Here is a 10,287-nt window from a genome sequence, read left to right as displayed (position 1 = left end):
GAGGGGAGGGGAGGAGAAAGAGAAGTAGATAAGTCACCTTTCCTTCTGAGGTAATAAGGAGAGACAAAGAAAGAAACTATAAAACAAAGATTAAAGACTTGGAAAAAACAGTGAAGCCTAACTTAACATCTAAGAAAGTTCCAGAAAGAGACAACATTTTTTTAAGTTTACTTATTTATTTTTGACAGAGAGAGAGAGAGAGAGAGAGAGAGAGAGAGAGAACGCACGCATGCACACACACACACGCACACACAAGCAGGGGAGGGGCAGAGAGAGAGGGAGACACAGACTCCAAAGCAGGCTCCAGGGTGCGAGCCGTAAGCACAGAGCCGGATGCGGGGCTCAAACTCATGAACCATGAGATCATGACCTGAGCCAAAGTTGGACGCTTAACCAACTGAGCCACCCAGGAGGCCCCAGAGAATTTAATTTCTAAACTCAGAGAGAAAATGGAGGTGGAGGGCATGATGGAACTCAATCGAAACAAAAGACCAAAACAAAACAAAACGCCTCACCAGAACTGTAGCAAACAGAAAGCACAGGGAACAAGAAAAGGCTGCTTCTTATCACCACTTCTAATCGAACTATGCTGGAGGCACTGGCCAGTGCAATAAGGAAACTCCGTAAAATGAGAAAAGAAGAAACAAAGCATCACTATTCGTAGATGCTGTGGTTTTAGCAGGGCTGAAGGGCACCGGAAGGACATCCAGAGCAAGGGCTCTCAGCCGCCACGGACGAGCTAGCTAAGCGCAGGGCCGGGGGCTCGAAGCATTCGCTTTCATCTACCACGAGGGAGGAACCACTTACTTTACCGACGAAGAAATGAGACTCAGGGAAGCTAAAATCTCATGCCCAAGGCCACCTGGCAAGTAAAGGGTTGGTTTTGCAATTAAGTCTATCTGTCCCCAAAGCCTACCACGGTGGCTGCCAGAGAGAGAGACAAACCGCAGGGTGAGCACCGTGGGTACTCTCTCGTGTGACCGCCAGTTGTCCGGAACACAAACAGAAGACGAAAGGCGGGGAGGGAGCGAGCGGGCAGGCGCTAGGTCTGCGGGCTGCAGAGGAACGCTCAGGCGGGGAATGACGTTCTGCAGGGAGAGGGTGCAGACCGAAGGTAAAACGGTACCTTCAAAGGGGTAGGATCAAAGGGGCGATGGGGGAGGAGAAGAGGGAAGAGCTCGATACCAGGAGGCAAAACCGGTGCCAGAGGCTGGGCCCCTTGGAGGCCACACTAGGGATCTGGGCTCCTCTGGAAGGCGGCGGGGAGGGACCTGGTCAAGGTCCGGGAAGGAAAAGTTCCCTCCGACGGAGAGTGGAGCCCAGACCACGGAGCCTCTGAGAGCCGAGCCGCCCAAGCCACCAGCCACCAGCCACCGCACTCGTGAGCTGCAGCTAGTACACCTGAGGAACTGTCCCCTTCATCACAGCGACTCTTCATTCATTTTCGTATAAACAGCCACGTGTGCTTAGCGCAGTGCAGCTCTACAGGTTACAGAGGAAGCAAGAGAAACGGTTAGGAGAGCAGGACTGAGGACGGTCTGGAAGAACAGAGGACTTTGCGAACGATTATGCCAGGAAAGGGGGGGGGGCGGGGCAGGGAGGGTAATGGGGATTAAAAATTCCTAATTTTGGAGGCAAGGCAGAAAGTAATGCCGCAAAGGAAAACAGAAGGTTCAAAAGAAAGAACTGGTTTTGGATGAAAATAACTGGTTTGGGCCTGATAAGTCAGAGGCGCCTGCAGGGCATCCACACGTGTGCCACAGGCCAGCCGAGTCACACCCCAAGTGTGGCAGACGCCTTCTGACGTCCCTGCCTCCACACACACAGTTTCCTCCAGCTCCCGTGTGTGCCTGACAGGCCCCTCTCTCTGAAACCCACCAACAAACTGTGAAGTTTTCCCCAACCTCCCCACCCCACACAGTAGAATAAGGCCCCTCCAGGTCTATAAGGAGATTCATCACCCTGGCATTTGGAAGTCTCTAGCCCAACGGACTGCGAGCTCTTCAGGGGCAAGAACTCAGTCTCTACCGTCACGCACCCCAGGGCCCTAGCACAAGACGGGAGGCACACTCGGGACGAGAGGCTCTGCCAAGTGGGTGAACTGAACGTATGAACGCACGCGGGCACAAACGAGCCAATCACCTGGAGCAGCGACCCAGCAGCCCGGTGACCTGTCTCCCCGGGTGGTCCCCTGATGGACAGTTGGAAATAAGCACGGAGCTCGCTCAGGTGGCCGCACGGCCATCACTGAAAGCGGTCAGGTGCCAGGGTGACCACGGTCTACGTGAGCCTCGCCGGGACAGCAGCCACCATCCCGGCCTCGCATTCTTCGGCCTCGGCGGTCTACTGGCTGCTCCCGGGAGGAAATGTAAGGCTTGGAGTTCAACACCGACCGTGCAAAGACTTCTCCCCCGCAAGTGGCCCCGCTGCTTCTCTGCACGGCCTCGGGGCCTTGCTGCATATGACACACTCCCTGCACAGTGCAGGCCAGACCTAAGTGAGCCTGCACGGAACAGGCTCACAGGCGCCGAGTTACCAGAACACTTCCGCTTTCCAGCTCAACAGATACTAGGTCATCGGACCACTGTGCCCTGTGCTATGTTTTCTTTGTGTGTCAGTTCATAGTGAAAAGAACCATAAAGAGGTCACTTTGTCGTCCCCGAGCTGCCCTGTGCCTCGTTTATCTCGCTGTACTAGCCCTACCGGTACTGAACACAAAGAGAGAATTCCAAGTTGGGAAGGTCAACGTTTTATTAGCCTATTAATTACACCAACAACATCTTGTCAAATAGGCAAAATCATTCTCCCCGATCCCCCTTAAGGACTCCACTGTGGAACAGTCCTGGTGGGAAACAAGACTGAGTAGGAAATTCATTGCACTGGCTTCATGGGGGGTTAAAAAAAAAAAAGACAATTTTAGTCCCCTACTATTATGACGGCCATAATATGTGTGCCATTGGCACACATTTCATATTCAGGATACTTTCCGTGAGACTCTTTAAGTTAACCAAAAATAGAACGATATGCTTCACGAGTCCACATACAGTCACTTCTTTTGATTCACTGATGACAGAGTCTAATGAGAAAAAAACTGAGGCCAGATTCCCAGGGCTAGAGGAGACATTAAATAAGCACCCAGTCTGTCACCTGGTGCCCAGGCAGAATGCAAGATGCACATGCACTTAGACCAGCCTGGTGACACAGAACTATACTGCCTTCAAAGGCAACTCCCGTGGAAAGGGGACCATTGCAACTCGTTTATTCATTCAAATCCACAGTCCGTGTTTTCCATGATTATTTCCCCTCATACTGTGTCACTCACACACACACACACACACACACACACACACACACACACACACTCTCTCTCTCTCTCTCTCTCTCTCTCTCTTTCTCTCTCTCTCTCTCTCTCTCCTCTTTACCTGGCTCTAGGACCTATGATCTAGCTGGGATACTGGAAAAAGGTTTTCCAAGGTGACCACTCAGAGCTGTCCTGGAGAGAAGCCCCGGACAGAGACGGAAGTGAGGAAGGCCCATGCCGGCAGCACAAAGTCTCAGAGGCTTCTGGGCCAAAAGCAGCCCCAGGGGCCATCCTCAAGCCCTCCTCGGTCTGCAGCAAAGCCAGCACCATACCTGTTTCACATCTTTAAATTCTCACGTATACCAAAGTCCACACTAATGTGAGCGGAAGCCAGGAGCAAGGAGGAATGCCAGTTACCTACTGACTAGGGCAATGGTAACGTAAATTATATATTTACAGATACATGTATTTACATACACAGTTACGAATATACACACATATATATTAAGAAGGCCAATTACATATGAAGAAAAGGAAACCAATGTACCGAAAACATGACAGTAAAGGTAAAATGCTAACTGGGGAGCCAAGGGAACTCAATTATGGGAGAAGCGAACCAAGCCACTCCCTGCTCACCCTTTCTTTAACCCCTGGGTGAGGTCACCTGGCTCTGCCACTGAAAGCAGCAGCTTCTCAAGGATAATGACAAAGGCGCCTGCCAGAACAGGAGGGAAACACAGCGCCGAACCTCCGCGTAAAAACATTGCTCGCGTGTCCTACTCACACTTAGGGTTTATAAATTAAAATACGCATAAAGTTACTGACCACAATTCTAAATACGAGTATTCATGAAAATGCCTGTTTCTGGGGGCACCTGGGGGTGAAGCGTCTGACTCTTGATTTCGGCTCAGATCACGATCTCAAGGTTCGTGGGTTCGAGCCCCACGTCAGGCTCCATGCTGCTGGTGTGGAGCCTGCTTGGGATTCTGTCTCCTTGTCTCTCTGCTCCTCCCCTGCTCTCTCTCTCTCTCTAAAAATACATAAACGTTTTTAAAAAATTTTTTAATAAAAAAGAAAAAAAGAAGAAAACGCCTATTTCCCTGTAGCATATTTGTTACAGAAATTCTTGAAGGCATATACTCTTAAATACTTCAAAAAATACAGATAAGTACTATTCTGTGAGCCTCTACCAGGGATTGGAGGTGGCTCTGGACAGTGGGAGCGTATCAGGGTCTAAGAACAGTTAGTTACCTACTGCTCTTCGTAGGTCTCTATTTGCATCTAATTCGCATACCTGAATTTCAGGATTCAAATTCCATTTTTAGGAGAGACTGTTTTAATTGATTCTGGAAAGCTGTGAGTGAATTCCACTGTTAAATATTAAATCGTTACCCTTTTTTTTTTTTAACATGATAACCTTTTGTTTTAAAGTTTGCCACATTCCAAAACCTAGGCTGTCCAGACTTAGCGCCATCGGTAACTCCCTCAGAGGGACCAAGATGTCCCCAGGCTTGAGGTTTGTTTTTTGGTTTTTTTCCCCCACATCCTCAAGAATCCCCTTTCAAAGAACCAAGTACTTTTGTCTGTTTCTTGTATTCCTGTGAACTTATTAAGTTTGGATCTCTGGGGGCACCTGGGTGGCTCAGTCGTTGGAGGCGCCTGACTCTTGGTTTCAGCTCAGGTCATGATCTCACAGTTCCTGAGTTCGAGCCCTGCATCAGGCTCACGCTGACAGCGGGGAGACTGCTTGGGATTCTCTCTCCCTCTCCCTGCCCCTCCCTCCTTTCCTCCCTCTCTCAAAATAAATAAATAAACTTTTAGAAGTTTGGATTTCTCAGCTAGCAGGTGATCATATAATGAGGTATACTTATAACACTTATAACAGGCCTGGTTTAGGGGCGAAGCAAGAACTTTATACCATAGAGAACTCTAGTTTTAAGAAGAAATCTCTCTCAGAGACAGAAATGTCAGCTCACTTTGGGCTTCAGGTAATTCACTGTAGACCTGTACCAGGTGGTGCTGGCTTTGGGAAATTGCTGCAAAAAAGCTGAATACTTGAAAATGAGACAAATGAAAACGGCCTCATCAGAAGAGAAAAGCCATTCTTGACCAAGTCCTATTAATCGTGAGATAATGTGTGGAGAAAGCAGGGAGAAGAGAGGCCAGTGGCCCACAAGCTACCAACAACAAGCTGTGTGACCTTGGCCAAGTCAACAAGGCGTGTCGCATTGCCTCTGGCTTCATTCCTTTGCTTTAAAAAAAAAAAAAAAAAAAAAAGAAGGGCCTGACTATACTGCCCGCAAGAGCCACTGCAACCCTAAATATCATGTTCCCATCTCTTTATGCCACCAAATGAATAGCAGAATTATGTGGCGGGACGAAACAGAGGACTAATGATGTATAAAAAGGGTGGGGGGGGGGCGGGCAGGCTTATTTTTATTACGGGCATCAATCTCAGACCTGCAAGACATGTTTCAGTCTGAAGTTATGACATCTCTCTGTTACTTTCCATAAACACAGCATTTAAAGTTCATCTAGAATTCAGTAAGATATCTTAGTGTGAAGAAGGAAAAGAGTTTGAGGAGCTACCCAGAATTACAACAGGAAGGGCAAAACCTGTGGACCTCATTAAGGTCTGAGGAAAATAGTATATATTTGGGAGATTTCTAAAAACAGGAAAGCACATTGGGGCGCCTGGGTGGCTCAGTCGGTTAAGCGCCCGACTCCACTCAGGTCATGATCTTGCAATTTGTGGGTTCGCGCCCCACATCGGGTTCTGTGCTGACAGCTCGGAGCCTGGAGCCTGCTTCTGACTCTGTGCCTCCCTCTCTCTCTGCTCCTCCCCCGCTCATGCTCTCTCTCTCGGTCTCAAAAATAAATAAAAATATTAAAACAAAAAAACAAAAAACAGGAAAGCATAACCCTGAAAGTGTCTGAAATACGCAAATCGTACAAGGTGACGGCCTAACAGGAAAATATGCTTCTCTGTGTGGCACAGGCTGAGCCAGCAGGGCACTTTCTGGAGAACAGAAAGGACCTGGACGCTGCCTTTCTAATGTTCACGGCTACAGGTAATCCAAAAAGTATATTCACTTTGCAATCGATCACTCAAGCGCCAGGAGCTTAAAAGCCCTTCTAACCAGAAGCACTCTGAGTCCTGCATACACAATAAGGAGGAAGCCACAATTTTTTAATTCCAGAACACGACTTCCAAGATAGGAAACAACGCAATACGCACATGAGGCTGCTCGGGTATGGAAACAATGGAGCTTTTTGCCCTCCGCTATCCACTAAAAATAAAAACACAGGGGCTAGTGACAGCAGTCAGAAGGGGCCGAGCGCACAGGGTCCGGCTGCGGGGAGGAATAAGAAAGAACTGACCGAGGAGGAGGGTGGGGGGCCCTTGGAGCGAGCCACAGGCTAATTGTGGGAGTCTGGGGCAGGTGGCCGTGAAACAATTAGTGTCCAGAGAAGCGAATTTGGTCGCCTCTTCTCACAAGTCCCATTTTCATGTCTGCAGGTTAGATTTGGCTGCGAAGAAAAGAAAGGGCAGCATGCAAAGACAGAATGTGCCCGACGGCAGGAGAAGGAACCAACCCCTGTCAGCAGTTAACTCAAGGAACTCATTTGCTACCCGGTAAGAAAAAAAATACAGCTGGGAGTATGTAAGCTGGTCTAAGCCAGGCCCAAGTTTCCCACTTATTCCATCTATTTGGGAATGAAGCATGCATGTGTGCTCTAAAACCAGAGTCAAGACGATAAAGCCCGACCTTTCATTTGTCTCGGCCAAAAATCTATTCACCAAGCAAGAAATCAAACATTTACTCCGACATTTTCGCAAAGCATCTTGGAGAGAACACTCCACGCTAGTTCGGTTCCTATTGAACCGGGTGAACGTTTCCATCGAGAAGCTCTAAGACGAGGTGTGTTTAAAAGGTGAGATTTCTGTTAAACCCAAGCACCCAGGGGGGAGAAAAAAAATCAATGACAACTCTGCTCTTACAAAGGTCTCCCCTCAAGGAAATACACACCTCAGATGGCACACTCACGTTTTTCTGTCAAACGCCAGCTTCGACTGCCTCCCTCTGCAGCTCAGCCTCCCTCCGTACCTGCCTCCTCCCGGCCCTGCTGGCCTGTCTGACCTCCAGCTCCCCGCCGAATTCTCCCAGCGCATTTCATCATTTCCTGTTGGCCGCAGACTCCTGGCAGCGAGATAAGGTCGGGCCTCCACGCTGCAGGCACCCTCCAGGCACCAGGTCCGCAGACCTCCGCTCCGGGCCCGCTGGGACCCTCACGGAAGCGCTTTCTTTTCAGAAAGCGGCCCAACAGAAATCTCAGTACTCGAGAGAAAGTCAGACAGAGGAGATCTGAGGACAAAAGGCATAGGACCCTCCCCAAATCAACCTGTCCATCGACTGACTGACACTGCACACGACAGCCTTAGAATCTGTTGCAGTTGGGATCCTTCCAGGTAGGAGCAGGGACCTGCTCTGGAGCTAAGGGGCCAGGAGTCACGGGAGATCATGGGACAGGGACTCACTTGCAGGGGATAACCTTACATGGTCCCTACGCGTAAAACTCAACTTCTCTTTGGGACTCCATACGGCGAGGCGCAAGCGGCTCAACAGCTGGAGACCCCGGCCTCTCAGCAGCACAGGCGGCCTCCGGAGGCCCTGAAATGCGCGCGTGGGAGTCGCCAGAATAAAAACTAAACGCAGAAAACACCCTTCCTCCCGGAGCGTTACAAAGAATTAAAAGTGAAGGAAAGAGAATAACGTAACTTTAGGGGAAGGGGGAGGGGTCCTAACTCATTTTTAAATATACGTGCCGATGAGAATACATACTGCATAGTTCCCCTGAGTTAAAGTAAAGAGCCGACACAAACACTCTACGCTGCTTGAAGCCAGGGCAGAACGGGAAGGGACTAAGCAGGAAAGGGTTGCCACGAGCACTTCTGAGCAGGGCTCTGTTTCCTGAGCTGTTTGTGTGCTCCGTTTGTGAAAACTCACTGGTATGCAAACGTGTAATATGTGCACTTGTATGTATATATCGTGTCTCAATGAAAAGTGTTTTTAAAACGTATGCAACAATACTAAAAAATACAAACACTACAAAAAAGAACAGATGTTGAAACTAATGTGTAAAAACACAAGAAATAAATGTTTTAAGATCTCAGTTTCCCCAAAGTACCCTCCCAGAAGATACAATGTGCACCCCTCCCCCAACCCCTATGGCAAGCTAGATGCTACGTTTAAGTGGCGGTGGCCAGAACTGGATCCTTCCCTCCTTGCAACATGGGCCTCTAGTCTGACCTTACAACACGAAAGAGAATAGGTTAAGAATATCTTTCCAGAATCTTGTGTTTAGAAATGCCTTAGTGGAGGGGCGCCTGGGTGGCTCAGTCGGTTAAGCGTCCGACTTCAGCTCAGGTCATGATCTCTCGGTTTGTGAGTTCTGCCCCACATCGGGCTCTGTGCTGACAGCTCAGAGCCTGGAGCCTGTTTCAGATTCTGTGTCTCCCTCCCGCTGACCCTCCCCTGTTCATGCTCTGTCTCTCCCTGTCTCAAAAATAGATAAAACGTTAAAAAAAAAGAGTTTTTATAGAAATGCCTTAGTGGAAAAACACCAATAAGGCAATGACCATGCCGACGCAAGGCTCAATTACTTGACATGTGATAATAATTCACACTACTTGGAAAATTATCATGTCACCCTCTGGCCCCCGAAAGAAAATCCCCACAGAAGTCAGCCCAACGCAGACTTCGCTGTACCCCACAGTCCACTCGGTTCCCCCGCACCCTTACAGAGGGACACACGCTGGAGCTCTAGGCCAGCCGCACCGGGCCACCGGCGTCCTCTGGCCTGCAGGGAGGTGCCTATTTCATCCCGGGGACTGCTGGGGGCGGGGGGATTAATGGCCCTCAAGGTCATTTTGTCCAGTGACGGACACTAAGGCTGGAGAAGGCTAAATAATGTTTCTAGAGACTACTTCGGTGTACCTGACCACGACATGCAGACAGGCTTTCTACAACTAACGGCCTGGCATTTACCTTCCAAAGCGTTTTAACTAAATTTAAGCAGCACAAAGTATGGTCACAAAAGTCCTTTTCTGGGGGTATTTTCTTCCACTAAGAAAGAAGAAACACCTGAGTTCTGGTAGAGTCAGCTGATCATCCTCCTTTCCTCTTCATCTGTTGGCATGACAGAAAACCCCACCCCAGAGGCCCACTTAGGGCTCTTGGTTACGGGAGAGGACAATCGTGGCGAGATAGATTTATTCATTTTGTTTTTCTAAGACCCTCATTCTCTTTACTTTTTTTGTAATTCAACAAACACAAGCTGCTTGGTGAACATTTATATAATGCTTACTTTATGGTTAATCATGAAAATAATCCCATCAGGGCACTGTTGCCTCTCCCATTTCCCAGATGAGATAACTGAGGTCCAGAAATATTCTATTACCTGCCCTGTGTCCCAAAGCTGGCACATGGGGGTAGCTAAGATCTGAATCAGCTTCCTGAATCCAGCTGTTAACCACTCCCCCCACCCCACTGCCTCGCCACTGTGGCCTCCCTCAATAAACCAGAACTGAATCTCGGATACAGCTGCTGTGTAATAAAAATCTGATCTGAAGTGAGTTAAGAACGCAGAGAGCAGGGGTGCCTGGGTGGCTCAGTCGGCTAAGCCTCCGACTCTTCATTTTGGCTCAGGTCACGGTCTCATGGTTTGTAGGTTTGAGCCCCACGTCAGGCTCTGGGCCGACGACGCAGAGCCTGCTTGGGATCCTCTCTCTCCCTCTCTCTCTGCCCCTCCCCCGCTTGTGCTTTTTCTCTTTCTCTCTCTCTCTCTCAAAATAAATAAAAGAAAAATGCAGATGGCAGTGGGACTATGAAGTAACGAGCCCAGCTTTCCTTCCAGCGTGGCTGGGGCGTTCTTCCCACTCCCCACAACCTCAGCCACACCTCACCAGTGCGTTCCCAGTTCCC

The 10,287-nt window shown here is 49.2% G+C and overlaps 1 protein-coding gene across 1 annotated transcript in view; it reads right to left on the bottom strand.

Annotated features, from left to right (window-relative positions):
• Positions 1-7,371, bottom strand: part of PACSIN2 (protein kinase C and casein kinase substrate in neurons 2) — an 85,104-nt gene extending 77,733 nt beyond the window's left edge. The window contains exon 1 of the mRNA XM_040490636.1: positions 7,351-7,371. The gene's annotated coding sequence lies outside the window, so the exon portion shown is untranslated. The remainder of the gene's footprint in view (positions 1-7,350) is intronic.
• Between the last annotated feature and the right edge of the window lie 2,916 nt (positions 7,372-10,287).

The sequence above is a fragment of the Herpailurus yagouaroundi genome, unplaced genomic scaffold (assembly GCF_014898765.1).
Source record: "Herpailurus yagouaroundi ecotype Mexico unplaced genomic scaffold, PumYag 182, whole genome shotgun sequence".
Classification (NCBI taxonomy): domain Eukaryota; kingdom Metazoa; phylum Chordata; class Mammalia; order Carnivora; family Felidae; genus Herpailurus; species Herpailurus yagouaroundi.
Note: the sequence above shows the minus strand (reverse complement) of the source record. Positions and strands in the feature narration are given on the sequence as shown.